General features: G+C 47.1%; 1 protein-coding gene across 6 annotated transcripts in view; it reads right to left on the bottom strand.

Moving 5' to 3' along the window:
- LOC133247902 (apolipoprotein L2-like) overlaps nucleotides 1-18,903 on the bottom strand; it is a 44,850-nt gene extending 25,947 nt beyond the window's left edge. The window contains exons 1-3 of one of the 6 annotated variants that reach the window (XM_061417329.1): nucleotides 18,672-18,903; nucleotides 10,077-10,850; nucleotides 5,646-5,769 (exon numbers count right to left, since the gene is read on the bottom strand). The gene's annotated coding sequence lies outside the window, so the exon portion shown is untranslated. The other 5 variants (XM_061417330.1, XM_061417334.1, XM_061417335.1 and 2 more) reach the window with 5 other exon arrangements.
- Nucleotides 18,904-19,193: the final 290 nt, after the last annotated feature.

Here is a 19,193-nt window from a genome sequence, read left to right as displayed (position 1 = left end):
GTTCCAGAAAAACATCTATTTCTGCTTTATTGACTATGCCAAAGCCTTTGACTGTGTGGATCACAAGAAACTGTGGAAAATTCTGAAAGAGATGGGAATACCAGACCACCTGATCTGCCTCTTGAGAAATTTGTATGCAGGTCAGGAAGCAACAGTTAGAACTGGACATGAAACAACAGACTGGTTCCAAAGAGGAAAAGGAGTACGTCAAGGCTGTATATTGTCACCCTGCTTATTTAACTTATATGCAGAATACATCATGAGAAATGCTGGACTGGAAGAAACACAAGCTGGAATCAAGACTGCTGGGAGAAATATCAATAACCTCAGCTATGCAGATGACACCACCCTTATGGCAGAAAGTGAAGAGAAACTAAAAAGCCTCTTGATGAAAGTGAAAGTGGAGAGTGAAAAAGTTGGCTTAAAGCTCAACATTCAGAAAACCAAGATCATGGCATCTGGTCCCATCACTTCATGGGAAATAGATGGGGAAACAGTGGAAACAGTGTCAGACTTTATTTTTTTGGGCTCCAAAATCACTGCAGATGGTGACTGCAGCCATGAAATTAAAAGACGCTTACTCCTTGGAAGGAAAGTTATGACCAACCTAGATAGCATATTCAAAAGCAGAGACATTACTTTGCCAACAAAGGTTCGTGCAGTCAAGGCTATGGTTTTTCCAATAGTCGTGTATGGATGTGAGACTTGGACTGTGAAGAAGGCTGAGCGCCGAAGAATTGATGCTTTTGAACTGTGGTGTTGGAGAAGACTCTTGAGAGTCCCTTGGTCTGCAAGGAGATCCAACCAGTCCATTCTGAAGGAGATCAGCCCTGGGATTTCTTTGGAGGGAGTGATGCTAAAGCTGAAACTCCAGTACTTTGGCCACCTGATGCGAAGAGTTGACTCATTGGAAAAGACTCTGATGCTAGGAGGGACTGGGGGCAGGAGGAGAAGGGGACGACAGAGGATGAGATGGCTGGATGGCATCACTGACTCGATGGACGTGAGTCTGAGTGAACTCCAGGAGTTGGTGATGGACAGGGAGGCCTGGCGTGCTGCAATTCATGGGGTCGCAAAGAGTCAGACACGACTGAGCGACTGAACCGAACTGAACTGAACTGAACTCTGAGACAGCAGCAGTCACTTTATAGCAGTCAGTAACCCACAAAATGGGGTGATTTCTAGTACCACCACCTTAAAGATGATGGCAGGTGGTTGAATTAAGTGCCAACAAGAAATAAGCCTGACTCCTGCTGTGACAACTGTCAGTGCAGGAAACATGTTCGTGTTGATGAAAGCAACTTCTCCAGGAAAGTAAGAATGATAACAGGGTTAAACCAGAATAATCAGTGTGAACTGTGGCTTTAAACAGACACATTGTCCAGCAGCATCTTGCCCGCCCACATATGCACCCATGACCTTCCTTCTGTCCACTCAAAGGAAGGAAGACCCCTTGCAGGGGAGGTGAGCTCCACAGATCGGCATCTCTGCTACTCAAAGGGGCACCCACATATAATGATAATAAATAAAAAGATAATGATTACCATAAACATGTTTCATTGGGCCAGGTTGAGTCTGTGAAAGGCCATGAGTTAATAGTAATATTTAAATGAGAGGACTTTAGAAAAAGTGTGGCCAGAAAGGGAGACATAAAGGCTAAAAAGCACGAAGATCCTCTGGAGAAGGGAATGGCAACCCACTCCGGTATCCTTGTCTGGAAAATCCCATGGATCAAGGAGCTTGGCAGGCTACAGTCCATGGGGTCACAAAGAATTGGACACAACTGAGAGACTTTCACTTTCAGTGGTAATGCAGGAGACGCAAGACTCAAGAGACGTGGGTTGAGTCCCTGGGTTGGGAAGAACCCCTGGAGAAGAAAATGGCAACCCGAACCAGTATTCTTGCTGGTCCCCTACTCTGCAGCATCCAGTCTAAAGCAGCTCTGTTTCCTTAGTGCCTCCCCTAAATCCCCTTACCTGAGCCCCCATCCTAGCATCTTTGTTTCTAACACTTTCTCTCTGCAATAGCCAGGGTTACCCTTCAGAAAGAGTAACCATCAGCTTGTTTACTAGGGAGTATGCCTGGTGGCGGAGGCTGGAGGCACTGACTGTGTGGATGGGAGAGAATTCACACAGGTAGGCCCACCTCCAAGCAGCTTCCTTTCTCTGTCCAAGCCACCCCTGCTCTGCTTATTCCCTGACTGCTCCATTTCCAGCTGCTGCTCTTTGTTCTCAGTCTAGATCTTAACACACAATGTTACTTTGGCCTTGAATGCTCCTCACGCCCACCTGCTCTCCTGAAATTCTACCTCCTCCAATGCCACTCACCTTCACCCTGGACCCTTCTGCCTCTCTTCTCAGGGCCTGAACATCAGGGATGTGTTTTCTGGGCTGCTCTATGTTGAAGGGTGTCTGTATGACCCTGTCCTGCTGAATGACACACAGGGGAAGACAGCTGAGGGGTCTGGGGGCTCCTGCTGTAAGGGAAGGAGGGAGAGGACAGCTGGCTGGCCTCTGTGTCCTTCTCCGCCTCGAAGCTGCAGGACCCTGGGAGCCAGGGCAGCCAACTGAAACTGTGAAACACAAGGACCAAGAGCCAAGGAAGAGAGAGGAGGAGGGTGCGGGCAGAAAGGACTGATCTGGATGATGCCAAACACTTGTAAATGCATGTGGACCCTCCACGTCATCCTTCCGTCTTTCCCTCCCATTCTTGTCCTGGTCCTGACCCTTGTCTGGGGCCTCAGCTGCCTGTGAATGCTGATGGTGCTCCCTCTGCTGGATTCTTATCTGGAGCGTCCTCCTCTGTTAGCCTCTGATTGGTCCCTTTCCCAAAGGGCTGTTTCTGAGAAAAGGGAGGACTGCAGAGAAGCCCATTCCTGCCCAACTGCATGGCTGGACACAGAGCCCTTCTCTTCCTGTGGGCAGACAGAAAGTGAAAGTGAAGTCGCTCAGTCGTATCTGACTCTTTCCAACCCATGGACTGTAGCCTACCAGGCTCCTCTGTCCATGGGATTTTCCAGGCAATAGTACTGGAGTGGATTGCCATTTCCTTCTCCAGGGGATCTTCCCGACCCAGGGATCGAACCCAGGTCTCCCGCATTGTAGACAGATGCTTTACCGTCTGAGCCACCAGGGAAGTCCTCAGACAGAGATTCTACCAAACATCTCCCTCCATGTGACTTCAGGGCATCATCCTTAGGCAGGGAAAGGAGCGGTTATGGCAAGATCAAGTTCAAAGTCCTTAGCCCAACACCCAGGCCCTCCTGATGCTCCTACTCCTGTCTTCCTCACCTTTCTGCCTTCTCAGAGCATGATCCAGGGGCCTTGAGTACTCCCAGCTCCCTGGACTCTAATTTCCCCCCAGCCTCCAGGCCTTCGCTCAGGCTGCCCCTCCCCCTGCAGGTGGTGAGACATTTCCCCACCTGCCTCACCAGGTGAAATGTTACCTGACCTTGGAGGCCCAGCTCCAAATCCTCCTTCCCTTGCTGTCTCCCCCAGTTCCTCTCTAGGGCCCCCTGGAATCTTGCACTTTCCTGCCTGTGGGTCTATTTGTGTGGAGTTTCTTTAGCTCCCAGCACCAGGCAGGGGCCTTGTCTCTTCTCTGCTGCTCCTCCTGCTCCAGGGCCTCTGGGGCTCCCTCCACCCTCCTGGGCACAGCCTGGCTGAAATACAAGGTGTGGGACCTGTTACAGTGACGTGAAACAACCAGCTTCTCAAAGACACAGCACAGCTCTTGTTTTACCTGTGGGGCAGTAATTCTATTTGTTTTCCTTGTCTGTCTTGATGAAAGGCCCTTTCTGACAGACAGCACTATCAGATTTCTGAGTGTTTCCATATATGGGCATCCCTTGCTTTCCAAAAGATCACCCTGTGTAGTGAAACCTACATGGTCTATTCCCTACGCCATCTTGGTTTAGAAAAGCTTTTGTAGGAACACTGTACTTTCAGGTAGCAGGAGACACGTGTATTTCCTCATGTCTCCTTACTCCAGCCATGATATTTTTATAGGAGGAGAAAGAAGAGAGAATTGGGGGGAAATATGGGTCTTATCTAAAATCTGATACTGGCCTGAGCCTTAAGCCGGACATTCCAAAGTCTCTCCTCCCACAGGGTGTCTGGGCCAGGTCTGGGTGCGCAGCCCAGCTCTCTCCAGCCTCTGCTCTCTGTTCCCTAACTGCTGTCTAAAACTTTGAGAGGGGAGGAGGGAGGAGTCATTTTCTGACTGCAATGAATGCTCTTTTGAAGGCACATAAAAGGGTGTGTTCGTTTGTGACTGTGAAATGTACCCATTAAATATGTTCTTTTGAATGAGAAGACAAAGAAGGAAAATATCAAGGAGGGAAGGAGGAAGAGGAAGAAACAAAAAGATTCTAATCAATCAATCAGTGACTCCAAAGGGATCTAAATGTAAACCAGAAAGAAAAAAACTACAAAGGTACTGGAAAAAAAAAATGTTAGAAATAATGTTGATTTGAGGAAACCTTTCTCATTAAGACACAAATCCCAGAGCCATAAAGAAAAGTCTGATTTATATGACCTCTTAAAAATTAAATATTGCCATGGACACCATAAAGCAGGCCAGAATACAATGGGAGAGCAGCAGACACTTTTTGCATTATTTCCTGTACACAAAGGTGAGCATCCCCAACACACAGCCTAAAATCCACATGAAAAGACTGAAATTAGTTTTTTAAAAGTTGAATACGAAATCTGAGCAAACGATTCCCGAGGAGCTGACTTGCCCAGGGTCACACAGCTCTCGGTGGGCAGAGACGAGGCCGAGACCAGTGCTTCTGACATGGGTATGTGAGAGGAATACTGTAATTTTAATAAACCAAAAGTTTCTAGGATTGTTTCTGCCTGTAAAACACATAGATCTAAGCTCATGTCCCTCCTGTTATACTGACCTGTCTACTGTTGGGGTTTTTATTTTAAGATGGCAAAGCCAGGATCTTAATGTGGGCATCGTGCAGTGAGCCCTTCTCACTTTGTCTGCTGGGCCATCTTCCCTACACAGGGCCACCCATCACCTACATCCTGAGCTGAGGCCCATTGAGCACAGAAAGACAGTGCCCTGCATCTCCCCGTTTGCTCTCCTGTCCTTCTCCAGGCCTCAGTTTCCCCCAGGGCCTGGCTCTGAGCAGGCATTTAGGAAGCAGGGGTCAAAGAGTAGGTGATGAAACCTGGCTTCCTTATATCTCAAAAGAAATCCTTTGCCCCACTGGCCTCAGCACAGCACCCTGGGGGAAACATCAAGGTGGCCAGGCCACAAGGAGGAAGGGTTCTGACCCCCCTGCCCTCCTTCACCCCCTCTGCTTCCTCCAAATTTCCCAACACTCACCCCCAGCACTCACCTTCCTTCTGGGGTCACCGCTCATGTCTCAGAAGTCCACATCCTGAGCTGAGCCCATCTGAGCAGGTGTCACCCTCCCTCTGCACTGTTTAGGGGCCCAAGGGGTGGGAGGAAGCCATCAGACTCACTTGCCTCCACAACCAGGCTCTACTCCTGCTTAACCCACCATGTCGGCCATGACCTCACCTTTCTGAGCTTCCATTTCCTTTCTTCTGTCAATTAGTGACCATCAGCAGACCGTCATCCTGAGGATGGGGAGATGGGGGGTGGGGGGTCCTACCCTGCCTGCTTACCCAGAAATCTTCTCTGGCTGAATGTAAACAAGATCCAGTTGTTCTCAGCTATGCAAAGCAGCTACCAGCTTTTTGACTCTGCAATAACGACACACGACCTCTGGGCCCAGATATACCTGGAGAACTGAAAGGGAAAGTGAAACCCTCATCTCTGAGTGGCTCAGGTCAAACAAACACCCTGCACACCAGGCCCCACCCTGAGCTATTCTCATCCTCCCTGCTGATGCTCTTAGAAAAACAGTCCTGACATGCAGGTCCTTCTGGGCACGGTCCACCCTGTCTCAAGCTTCACGATGGAAGACCTGCCACCAATTGACTGTGAAACCCTTGGTCAATCACTCCTCCACTCTATGAACTTCTTCCTGGCTCCTTCCACCCTTTCCACCTACTCACCAGCCTGCCTGCCTTATTTACCTTTGCACCAGAATCACTTGGCACAGTCTCCCGGAACATACCAGCTGCTCACTGCATACTGGTCATATTGCTGCTCCTGAGGGCCACACCTATGTGGGTTCTAGGCATTTGCTCATGCAATTCCTTCTGCCATGGACATTTACTCCTACCACCCAGAAAAATCATACTTCCTAGAAAGCCCAAATCTGTTATCACTTCCTCTGAGAAGCCCTCCAGGATCCTTCCCTGCAGAGTCCACCGTCCCCAGCTCTGCTCACAGGGTACCTGGGAGAGGGTCCCAAGTCCACCCCTCAGCCACTCTGTCCACACCCCAACCCCACCTTTTTGATCAAGTCCCTCTAGATTGAACCCTGCTGACAGCGACAATACTAGTATCTTCAGGCACTAGTGCCCTCAGGCAACTCGCCTGAGGAAGCCCAGCCTTGGTTCAGTTCAGTTCAGTCGCTCAGTCGTGTCCGACTCTTTGCGACCCCATGAATCGCAGCACGCCAGGCCTCCCTGTCCATCACTAACTCCCGGAGTTCATCCAGACTCACGTCCATCGAGTCAGTGATGCCATCCAGCCATCTCATCCTCTGTCGTTCCCTTCTCCTCCTGCCCCCAATCCCTCCTAGCATCAGAGTCTTTTCCAATGAGTCAACTCTTCGCATGAGGTGGCCAAAGTACTGGAGCTTCAGCTTTAGCATCATTCCTTCCAAAGAAATCCCAGAGCTGATCTCCTTCAGAATGGACTGGTTGGATCTCCTTGCAGTCCAAGGGACTCTCAAGAGTCTTCTCCAACACCACACTTCAAAAGCATCAATTCTTCGGTGCTCAGCTTTCTTCAAAGTCCAACTCTCACATCCATACATGACCATAGGAAAAATCATAGCCTTGACTAGACGAACCTTTGTTGGCAAAGTAATGCTCTGCTTTTGAATATGCTATCTAGGTTGGTCATAACTTTCCTTCCAAGGAGTAAGCATCTTTTAATTTCATGGCTGCAGTCACCATCTGCAGTGATTTTGGAACCCAAAAAAATAAAGTCTGACACTGTTTCCACTGTTTCCCCATCTATTTCCCATGAAGTGATGGGACTGGATGCCATGATCTTCGTTTTCTGAATGTTGAGCTTTAAGCCAACTTTTTCACTCTCCACTTTCACTTTCATCAAGAGGCTTTTTAGTTTCTCTTCACTTTCTGCCATAAGGTTGGCATCTGCATATCTTAGGTTATTGATATTTCTCCTGGCAATCTTGATTCCAGCTTGTGTTTCTTCCAGTCCAGCGTTTCTCATGATATACTCTGCATATAAGTTAAATAAGCAGGGTAATAATATATAGCCTTGATATACTCCTTTTCCTATTTGGAACCAGTCTGTTGTTTCATGTCCAGTTCTAACTGTTGCTTCCTGACCTGCATACAAATTTCTCAAGAGGCAGATCAGGTGGTCTGGTATTCCCATCTCTTTCAGAATTTTCCACAGTTTCTTGTGATCCACACAGTCAAAGGCTTTGGCATAGTCAATAAAGCAGAAATAGATGTTTTTCTGGAACTCTCTTGCTCTTTCCATGACCCAGCAGACGTTGGCAATTTGATCTCTGGATCCTCTGCCTTTTCTAAAACCAGCTTGAACTTCAGGAAGTTCACGGTTCACATATTGCTGAAGCCTGGCTTGGAGAATTTTGAGCATTACTTTACTAGCATGTGAGATGAGTGCAATTGTGTGGTAGTTTGAGCATTCTTTGGCATTGCCTTTCTTTGGGATTGGAATGAAAACTGACCTTTTCCAGACTTGGTAGTCAAGGCCATCTGGATGAATGCCAAGTTCATGCAAAGGGCTGAGATCACATTGCTCTTTGTTCCCTGACTTATTTGCACTTGACTACAGGCCTCTTTTCTCCAAATGGAGGAAGGCTAGGGACCTGGCAACTCAGAAAGTCTACAACAGAAAGCCAGTCTTAATTCCTGTTTGGATATTCAGCAAAGAGCCGAGGTGTATGGAGGGCCAAACGTGTCCCCCACTCTGTGCAGGCACTGTCCACACCTTGCCTGTTTTACTCTCACATCAGCTCTAGGAAGCGTCAGCTCCATTTCTCAGATGAAGAAACTGAGAAGTAAAGGTCCCAGAGCCCGAGAGTCATGCAGCTGGACTGCTGGTGGACTTTTCTGCTTTGCCCCAAGCAGAAGGAACGGCAGTGGGGCTGGATTCCCCCTCACCAGGGAGGCCTGCCTGACCTTCCATCTGGGCCACTTCATCCCAGGAAATGTCCCTGTGTCATCGTGGTCACCTCCCCTAGCCTTAGAAGGAGACACAGAGGAGTGATGGGTGTCACCAATGAGGGCCACACACTATGGTTTGGTCTTACAATCACGCTGGAACATAGGCCAGGAGTCTGATCGGACTTTGCAAATAAGAGGGGAGGGGCGAGGCGGCGGATTTCTGGGGAGGAGCCAAGATTCCAACCAAGTTTGAGATTTGCCACTTGCAAATATCACTCCTAGTTTAAAGTTCTTTTTCTGTCATTTCTTTCCCCAATAAACTCTTCTCTCTTTCACTAGCATGACTTTAGTTTGACAGCCAAGCAAAACCACAGTGAGAAGAAGAACTCAGTTAAACATCCATTTAAGTGATGGGCAGGTTATCATAAAGGTCTTCTGATGCAGAATGGACACTGGACATTCCTGGACTCGATAAACACCAGTTCACAGTAGAGCCACCAAGGGGGCTGCAGACTCAAATCAAGGTGAGGATTTAGCACGCCCTTTCACCACAGTCAAAAGGAAAAAAAAAGTTTGTCACAAAAGGACAAACACTGTATGACTCTACTCAAATAAGTTCCTGAGAGGAGTCAAATTCACAAAGACCAAGGATTCAGAGGTGCCTGTCAGGGGTGGAAGGGAGGGAGAGTGGGGTGTTACTGTTTAATGGGGACAGAGTTTCTCTTTTGATGTAAAACATTCTGTGAATGGAGGGTGATGCTAATTGCATGACAGTGTGGGTGTCCTACAAAGGTGCCAACAAAGGTCCGTCTAGTCAAGGCTTTTCCTGTGGTCATGTATGGATGTGAGAGTTGGACTGTGAAGAAGGCTGAGTGCCGAAGAATTGATGCTTTTGAACTGTGGTGTTGGAGAAGACTCTTGAGAGTCCCTTGGACTGCAAGGAGATCCAACCAGTCCATTCTGAAGGAGATCAGCTCTGGGATTTCTTTGGAGGGAATGATGCTAAAGCTAAAGCTCCAGTACTTTGGCCACCTGATGCGAAGAGTTGACTCGTTGGAAAAGACTCTGATGCTGGGAGGGATTGGGGGCAGGAGGAGAAGGGGACGACAGAGGGTGAGATGGCTGGATGGCATCACTGACTCGATGGACGTGAGTCTGAGTGAACTCTGGGAGTTGGTGATGGACAGGGAGGCCAGGTGTGCTGTGATTCATGGGGTCACAAAGAGTCGGACACAACTGAGCAACTGAACTGAACTGAACTGACTGTGGGTGTCCTTAACACCGCTGAACTCTACACTTAGCAATGGCTAAACTAGGACTTCCCTGGTGGTGCAGATAAGACTCCTCCTGCTAATGCAGGGGATTCAAGTTCAATCCCTGGTCCAAAAAGATTCCACATACTGGGGAGCCACTAAGCCCGGGTGCCACAACTACTGAGCCCGTGCTATAGAGTGCATGAGTCACACGTGTCTAGAGCCTGTGCTCTGCAACAGGAGAAGCCATCGCAATGAGAAGCCCAAGCACCATAACAAACAGTAGGCCTTGCATGCCACAACTAGAGAAAGCCCGCTGCAAGCAAGGAATGGCAACCCACTCCAGTATTTTTGCCTGGAAAATCCCATGGACAGAGGAGCCTGGTAGGCTACAGTCCATGGGGTCACAAAGAGTCAGATGGGACTGAACATGCACATCAAAGCAAGGAGAACCCAGCCAAGTGAATAATCAAATATGTGAATAAATAAAAATTTTAAAAATGGGTAAAATGGTAAAGTTGATGGTTTTAAAAATTTTAAATAAATTGTTAAAAAACCGAACCTTTATCGGAAAACATAGTAGCACCTGAACCCTTTACAATCTGCAAAGCACTTTCACACACATTGTTGTGTAAGCTACCACAGCCCTCTGATGACAACATTTATTATCCCTGAGTCACAAGGGAAAACTAAGGTTCAGACTTGCCCCTCAAGTGGGGAATCTGGGCGGGTCTCCCTGCCTCTTGTTTTGGTTTGTTTTCTGAATTATGCCATTTCCTTAGAGGAAGAGAAATCTTTAAATCCTTGAATAGTCTAAAAATGTAATTTTCTTCCACAATAGCTTGAGATGAGTCACAATGTCAAATACCACTTGGCCTAAGAAGTGAGCCCAGCTGCCAGAGGCCCTAGTGGGCACTGGGAGATGGGTCCGACCGGGCCCATGGGGACCCACTGCAACTGGCTCCAAGTGTTAACTTGCTCCTGGAACAGCCCCACCTCAGGGGGAAAGCTGCCTGAACTCTTTCGTCACAGAGCCTCTGGGCCCCATTCGGCTGCGTCCATGACTCTGCATCTTCCATGAGTAGGGAGAGAATTTGCCATCATGCAGCCCTTTTAGGCTACCCCAGGTTTTGCTGTGACTTGTTTTCCTTGCTCATAGAAAGAGTGAGTAGCCTGTAGAGTCACTGAGAGGATGAGTGAGACAAGGCAGGGACTGGGCTTGGTGAACGGTAGGTGCTCAGTCAACAGGAAGTGCTGTTTTCTGGGCTCACCATGTTGGCATCATCTCTTTTCCTCTTTTAAAACCTCCCTGAGTTGTCTGCCATTCTCATCATTCCTGTGCGTGGATAAGAAAGCAGACTTAGAAGATTCATTCATTCATTTCCCAAGGTCACAAAGCTGGCCTCCCTTCCCCTTCATTTATCCAACGATCCTTATCTCCACAATTCAACTCTTGAATCAGAGACTAAAAAAATAATAATAAGTATAGACTCACAGACAAAATCACACAGTTGTAAAATTGCTACAGAGAGGTCCTGTGTACCCTTTACCCAATTTTCCTGCAGTGGTGATATTTTATATAACTGCAGTCACTATCAAAATACAACTAACTAGAATATAGATGGCACCCCACTCCAGTACTGTTGCCCGGAAAATCCCATGGATGGAGGAGCCTGGTAGGCTGCAGTCCATGGGGTTGCTAAGAGTCAGACACGACTGAGTGACTTCACTTTCACTTTCCACTTTCATGCACTGGAGAAGGAAATGGCAACCCACTTCAGTGTTCTTGCCTGGAGAATCCCATGGATGGAGAAGCCTGGTAGGCTGCAGTCCAATGGGTCACACAGAGTTGGACACGACTGAATCGAGTTAGCAGCAGTAGCAGCAACAGCAGCAGCAGCAGCAGCAGCAGCAGAATATAGATTGCACTCAAATTCTACCAGTTTTTGCATGTTTTCATTTTTATGTCTTTGAGATGTGCCAGGAGCCAGTGTGAGGAACTCTGCCTGTGGCAAAGGTCATGAGGAAGGAGATTCGGCATATGCAAAGGCGGGATCGAGCCTCAGGAGTCCCCCTGGAAATTCTCGAGCATCTACCCCCAAAACCAGAGTCTGCCTACTTTCTGCCTTGTGCTCTCACCTACACCTCTGACTTTACGGGGGGCTGTCCCCCACCACCATCTCTCTGTCTGAAAAAGAGTTAACTTACAGCTCCAGTTAATAAAGTTCCTGGGCGTGACAAGAGTGTTTTAGTTCACAACCATGAGAGGCATGAGATGTTCTAAACTGTCTAAATACAGATTCCTTTGAGCAGTTAAAAGATTGGTTAGAAATTGTATTGGTGAAGGGTTTTTCACTTGTTGGGCCAATGTTTGCTGCTAAGTTTCCATATCCCTTACCTACTGTGTCCCTGGCAGTGTATTGATTAATATAATTGGTTTATAGAATGTAAGTAGTAGCTTTAATGTTTGTAATCTTGGACCCTTGAGTTAATTCTTTTCTTGTTATAGCCTACCACACCTTTGCCCTATAGGAATGCAACTTTATCTAATGCTTTTGAAGGGTGGAGCCTGACTAATCACCTTTAGAGAAAAATAAGTTTTCTGAAGAAAGGGTCTTAAAATGTTAACAGGCCTCCTGGCCAGAAGATTATGTAAATCACCTAAACTTTTGCATATGATAAGTTTGCAGGAAGAAAGCCTGCTTACTGCTGACTCTACCCCTTCCCCCATTATCCCCTATGCACAACTTAAGGTATAAAAACTACTTTGGAAAATAAAGTGCGGGCCTTGTTCACTGAAATTTGGTCTCCCCATGTCGTTCTTTCTCTCACCTTCCGGCTGAATTGGAGCATGGAGACTCATCAAGCCTACTAATTTTGCTGGGCTTCTAAGATCTGACAGGGGAGGCCTTAGTGTCTCCTCTCCTTCGGGAGAACGGGAGGACGCCTGCGGCCTAGGTGACGTAAATTCCTAGCCTTGGAATTTTATTAGCTTTCCACGTAAACCAAGTTATTCAGCCTCTTTTCTCCACTGAATTTCCTCACTGAGCTATCCTTATTTAACCACTCTTTATATCCTTAATTAACGTTTAATTAAGCAATTGTTTCCTGATCCTCGCCAACGCTGTCCCCGCTTCGAATTTCCTGGATCCACCGGGGCTGGACCCCGGCAGAGATGGTCCTACCACATTGTATCATATGTGCAGATTCATTTAACCATCATGAAAACTAATATACAGAGTGTTCTGTGCCCACGAAAGAACTCCCTGTGCTGATCCTCTGGGGTCACTTCTTTCTGGGCCTTCCCTAACTCTGGGCAACCACTGATCTGTTCTCCATTCCTAGAATTTTGGCATTTTGTGAATATTTTATAAGTGGAATCATGTAGCACGTAACCCTTTAAGACTGGCCGTTGCATTTTTTACTTCTATTTTTCAGTTGTGCCATGTGGCACGCAGGATCAAACCTGTGGCTCTGGTAGAGGAAGAGCAGAGTCTTAACCACTGGACCCCCAGGCAAGTCCCAAGGCAGATCTTTTTAAATTCACTCAGCAAACTTCTCTTGAGATTCACCCAATGGGCTGCGAGTATCAGTAGTTCATTGCTTTTTGTGGATAAGTAACCCTAGAGCCATAAGAAAGGATCTTGGCAGTATGGTACTGGCACAAAGACAGAAATATAGATCAATGGAACAAAATAGAAAGCCCAGAGATAAATCCACACATTTATGGGCACCTTATCTTTGACAAAGGAGGCAAGAATATACAGTGAAGAAAAGACAATCTCTTTAACAAGTGGTGCTGGGAAAACTGGTCAACCACTTGTAAAAGAATGAAACTAGAACACTTTCTAACACCATACACAAAAATAAACTCAAAATGGATTAAAGATCTAAACATAAGACCAGAAACTATAAAAATCTTAGAGGAGAACATAGACAAAACACTCTCGGACATACATCACAGTAGGATCCTCTATGATCCACCTCCCAGAATATTGGATATAAAAGCAAAAATAAACAAATGGGACCTAATTAAACTTAAAAGTTTCTGCACAACAAAAGAAACTATAAGCAAGGTGAAAAGACAGCCTTCAGAATGGGAGAAAATAATAGCAAATGAAGCAACTGACAAACAACTGATCTCAAAAATATACAAGCAACTCCTGCAGCTCAATTCCAGAAAAATAAACGACCCAATCAAAAAATGGGCCAAAGAACTAAATAGACATTTCTCCAAAGAAGACATACAGATGGCTAGCAAACACATGAAAAGATGCTCAACATCACTCATAATCAGAGAAATGCAAATCAAAACCACAATGAGGTACCATTTCACGCCAGTCAGAATGGCTGCAATCCAAAAGTCTACAAGCAATAAATGCTGGAAAGGGTGTGGAGAAAAGGGAACCCTCTTACACTATTGGTGGGAATGCAAACTAGTACAGCCAGTATGGAGAACAGTGTGGAGATTCCTTTAAAAACTGGAAATAGAACTGCCATATGACCCAGCAATCCCACTGCTGGGCATACACAGCAAGGAAACCAGAATTGAAAGAGACACGTGTACCCTGATGTTCATTGCAGCACTGTTTATAATAGCCAGGGTATGGAAGCAACCTAGATGTCCATCAGCAGATGAATGGATAAGAAAGCTGTAGTACATATACTCAATGGAGTATTACTCAGCCATTAAAAAGAATACATTTGAATCAGTTCTACTGAGGTGGATGAAACTGGAGCCTATTGTACAGAGTGAAGTAAGCCAGAAAGAAAAACACCAATACAGTATACTAATGCATATATATGGAATTTAGAAAGTTGGTAACGACAACCCTGTATGCGAGACAGCAAAAGAGACTTGGATGTATAGAACAGTCTTTTGGGCTCTGTGGGAGAGGAAGGGGGGGTATGATTTGGGAGAATGGCATTAAAACATGTATAATATCATATAAGAAACAAATCGCCAGTCCAGATTCGATACAGGATACAGGAAGCTTGGGGCTGGTGCACTGGGATGACCCAGAGGGATGGTATGGGGAGGGAAGTGGGAGGGGGTTCAGGAGGGGGAACACGTGTACACCTGTGGCGGATGCATGTTGATGTATGGCAAAACCAATACAATATTGTAAAGTAAAAAAAAAAATATATATATATATATATATATATATATATATATATATATAAAAACAACAAAAAAAGAAAGGATCTTGGAGGCCTGGCCCACCTCCTCCACTATGCCGGGATCCCCTCCAGAGCCCCCAGATGTGCTTCACCTTCAGGAACCAGCAGCTCCACGCATGACCCCTGTCACTTGTCACTTTGATTTCTGCAGGAAGACAGCTGGTCACAGCTTCCTCCCCTCTGCCCTGTCTTCTCTCCACCTGACTCTCCATTACCCTTTCTTGTCCCTTTTCAGGATGTACTCTCTGAAACTCTTCCCCTACCATCTCCACAGCTTTCTAAAAAGTAGCATTTAAAAGAATTGAGAAAAAAAAAAAGAAAAAAGAAAAAAAAATAAAAGAATTGAAATATCAGTCACATAACATACAATTCACCATTGAAAAGTAGCCTTTAGTATATTCACTATGTGTACAAACATCACCACTACATAATTCCAGAACTTTTCCATCATCCCCAAAACAATACCCATACCTATTAGAAGTTAGTCCCAAATCTTTGTACCCCCCTTGCCTTGGTTCTATGGTTGCCATCCTCTCATTCCTGCCTGTCTATTTCACCAGTTAAGTGTGGAAATTAACAGGAAGGCTGAGGGATGGGTGTAGGGGTGGAGGAGTGATCCTTAATCTTGTCTAATATAAGAGCTGGGCTGGGCCAGTCTGGGAACTGAGTCTTAGAAGCCTAAAGAGGTCATTGATTCATAGGCCACAGTGTTGGGATCCCCTGGAGAGGTGAGGGCTCAGACATGGGATCCTGGGAGAAGTCAATGTCAAAGCCACAGGCGATCCAAGCAATGGTCAACTCACAGGGGCTGAACAGAGAGGCAGTGTTCTGAAAGGATGAGAAGACTCAAAGCCTAGAGGAGAATGAAGCTTAGGGATGGTTTCATATTGGTTAGGATGTGGATGCCTAGCTGCTGTAACAAAGGACTCATAAGATATTAACATATTACTCAAACAATGTAGATGTATTCATTTCAGACATGAAAGTCCAAGTTGCTAGGCATTTGGGAGGTAGGTGGTAGGTAAGTCGACCAGAAGTCCAGCCTGTTATTGCTCAGCCATCATTTCCAGTGAGGGGTCTTAATTCAATGTGGAAGCTGGTTTTCATCAGACATTTCAGCCCAGAATAGAGCAGAGAAGGACACAGAGCTCATAATTTCCCTTCAAAGACATGACCTAGAAGGTCCACACATCATTCCTCTCACCTTTGATTAGTCAAAATTTAGCAATGAGGTTACATGGAGCTACAAGGGAGGCAGGGCTGCCATATACTCACCTAAACTCAGTGTCTTTTCTATAAAAAATAAGGACACTAAAAATGGCTAAAGTGGTTAATTTATGTTGTGTATTTTTTTCTATAATTAGAAACTTTTTTAATTTTTAGTTTTTTTTTTTAAAGGAGTGAAGGATAAAAATTTGGGAATGATTATTTGGTCTCTTCAGGGCTTCCCTGGTAGCTCAGACAGTAAAGAATCCGATGCAATGTGGGAGACCTGGGTTTGATCACTGGGTCAGGAAGATCCCCTGGAGAAGGAAATGGCAACCCACTCCAGTATTCTTGCCTGGAGAATACCACAAGGCTAGTCCATGGGGTCACAAAGAGTCGGACATGACTGAGTAGCTTCATTTTCCTTTCTGTTGGTCTCTACTATAGCCGCTAATTCAGAAAAAAGTATGACATTTTTGCAGGAAAAAATCTAAAAGATATTACCTGGTCACTGTTGAAAAATTATTCAAAAAACAGAATCAGTGTTATCTTTTCTGTTGATCTCTCTAGATTGATCTCACTGTAGTGTTTTATAAAACCTTAATAGGAAGCTAAAGCCTTTTTATTTGCCCAACAATCAGAGAACAAAGTTCATTGACCACCACGTCATCCTCTGTCTCTAAATGCCTGTTGCTGGCATATAGAGGGGAGATGCTGGGACACAGCATCGGATGTGATCTCACTTGCTCTTATATTTATTTATCCCTTCATGGTGCCCCTCTGAGCATCTCACCATCACCCCAGGGGACCACAGCCAGAAAATTAACATAGACATTTCTAGTTTTGCATTCACAACCATAGTCTGGGAGGAAACTTGGGAATTATTTGGAAAAATAAGCAACTATGAAATTAGGGATGAGGGGATTGCTAATGCCAGGAATCAGAGACCAGTGGGAAAGTCGACAGCTCAGTGGAGGCAAGTGAAGAGGTGAGCACTTGCTGGGACCAGGGTGCATGGTCCACCTCAGGGGCCAGCAGTGAGGAGGGATGAGCAGGGGGAACAAGAGAGGCTGGACAAGGAGGGGCATTAGCATTTAGGCTCCACGGACACACATGGGCAGCTGGAAAGGGAGCAAGGACCCCTCCCTTCCACAAGGGACTCTGGGATCAGTGGCCCCTGGGTTCTCATGCATGGTGGGCGTTCAGGCAGCCCTGGGGACTGCTCCCTCCCCCTTGGTGGGCAGACATGGGCACCCTCCAGCACTTCTCCTGCATAAGGTGAACATCAGTCCAGAGGACCTTAAGGGGGAGAACTGATATTTGTGGGTCCTGTAGTGAGTTAAATGATAGCTCCCCAAAAAGTACATCCACGACCTAATCTCTGCAACTGTGTATGGGACCTTATGTGGAAAAGGGTCTCTGAAAACCCTTCAAGTGAAACATCTTGTAATGAGAGCATTATGGCTTATCTGAGTAGGCCCTAAATCAACTAGCATCCTTGTAAGACACACAGAGACAGCAGAGAGTAGGGAGAGAAGTCCACGAAGAAACGGGGGCAGAATGGAGGGGTGCAGCCACAGCCAAGGAACGCTGCAGCCACCACCAGCTGGGAGAGGAGGGGAAGGCCCCCCAGAACTTCTATGGGAGTGGGCCCCCGCTGACAGGAAGCAGCACCCAGCTCAAGTGCTGGCCCCCACCTCTCCCATCACCTCCTGCTGCTCCCTTCCTAGGGCCCGAAAGTGTACCTGCTCGGAGGCTGGACGGGTCAGCAGCTGGAGGCCTGGCAAGCGTTTGGTCTAGGAGCCTGCAGCTCCCCTGAGCAACTAGGCCGGCCAAACAGTGACCCAGGGGCTGGCATGCAGGCCTGCTGCCCAGGTGCAAAACATACCTTCTTTGCCATAAATAAGTCTAAACGCAGCCTATACCAAACAGTGAGGAATACAGGGAAATTGAGCCACCAGTGTAGACCTGGTAGGACGAGCTACGCTCTTCTAGATGTGGAAGTGAAAGTGAAAGTCACTCAGTCCTGTCCGACTCTTTTCGACCCCATGGACTATACAGTCCTTGGAATTCTCCAGGCCAGAATACTGGAGTGGGTAGCCGTTCCCTTCTCCAGGGGAACTTCCCAACCCAGGGATAGAAACCCAGGTCTCCCTCATTGCAGGCAGATTCCTTACCAGCTGAGCCACCAATGAAGCCCAAAACTTGAACCACTTCTTCTGAGCCAGAATCCAACCAGCTACCTAAGGATGACAGCAGCTAACCACCTGTACAGTCCTCTGCTCTACCAGCTGAGCTACTGAAGGGTGCAGACATGGAAGGACAGTGATAAAAACTAGGAATTTTACCATTTTTACAGGAAGAGGAGAAAAGAAAGTTTTTTTTTTTTAATTAAAAATCTAAAAATTAAAAAAATTTGCAACTAACACAGATTATTTTTTATGAACAAAGCAGCCTGACACACTTTAATAATAAAGGGATGTTTGTAAAGCCTAGGGAGGACCTAGTTAGACGCAGATCCCGAGCCAAATTTCCTGAGTAGGCAGTGCTGTCTCTATGTGGAGCTGACGTGGGGACTCGGGTCGACAGCACCTCGGCCATCCATGCTGGACACATGCCCCAGCTCAATCCTCAGGGCAGGACCATACCCGGCTCAAGTTCTGGGCACAGGAACACAAGGGCAAAGTGCCAGCCCCGGGGCCTGAGCCCCGCAGGAGGCCAGCGTGAGGCTCGCTCGTCCCTGTGCCACGCGGAGCCCCTCCAGACCCACCTTGGTGAAGAGTCGCCACCACTGCTTGTGCAGCTTGAGGTAGGCGGCTCAGTTCCTCTGCAGGACCTTCGTGGCCGTCAGCTGCTGCCGCTGCTTGGCGAAGGCCCTGTGGGGCGAGGGTCATGGTCAGCACCTCCAGGCGGGGGCCGGCCAACCTCCCTGCCCACAGTCCTGACCTCGCTCCCAGGGTTTATTCCAGAGCTAAGATCCAGTGGTGTGACCTCACCCAGGGAACTGTGTCACCACCCACCCCAATCCCCACCCACCCAGCAGATGTTCCAGGATGTCTGGAGACATTTCTGGTTGTCACAAGTGGGGAGGGCGCTACTGCCCTCTGGTGGGGAGAAGACAGGGCTGCTGCTAAAGCCTCTGAGTCCCCATATGGGCCACAAAAATGTGATTGTGTGAGGGTTGGAAAGAATTTCCAGATACAGGGTATTTAGAAGAGAGTATTGGGAACCAAGGGCAGAGGGGAGTGAGGAGCGCTGCTCAGACAGTGGGCAGACTACCTGATGGACCAGG

This window comes from Bos javanicus, chromosome 5 (assembly GCF_032452875.1).
Source record: "Bos javanicus breed banteng chromosome 5, ARS-OSU_banteng_1.0, whole genome shotgun sequence".
Lineage (NCBI taxonomy): Eukaryota > Metazoa > Chordata > Mammalia > Artiodactyla > Bovidae > Bos > Bos javanicus.
This window is presented reverse-complemented; position numbering and strand designations above follow the sequence as displayed.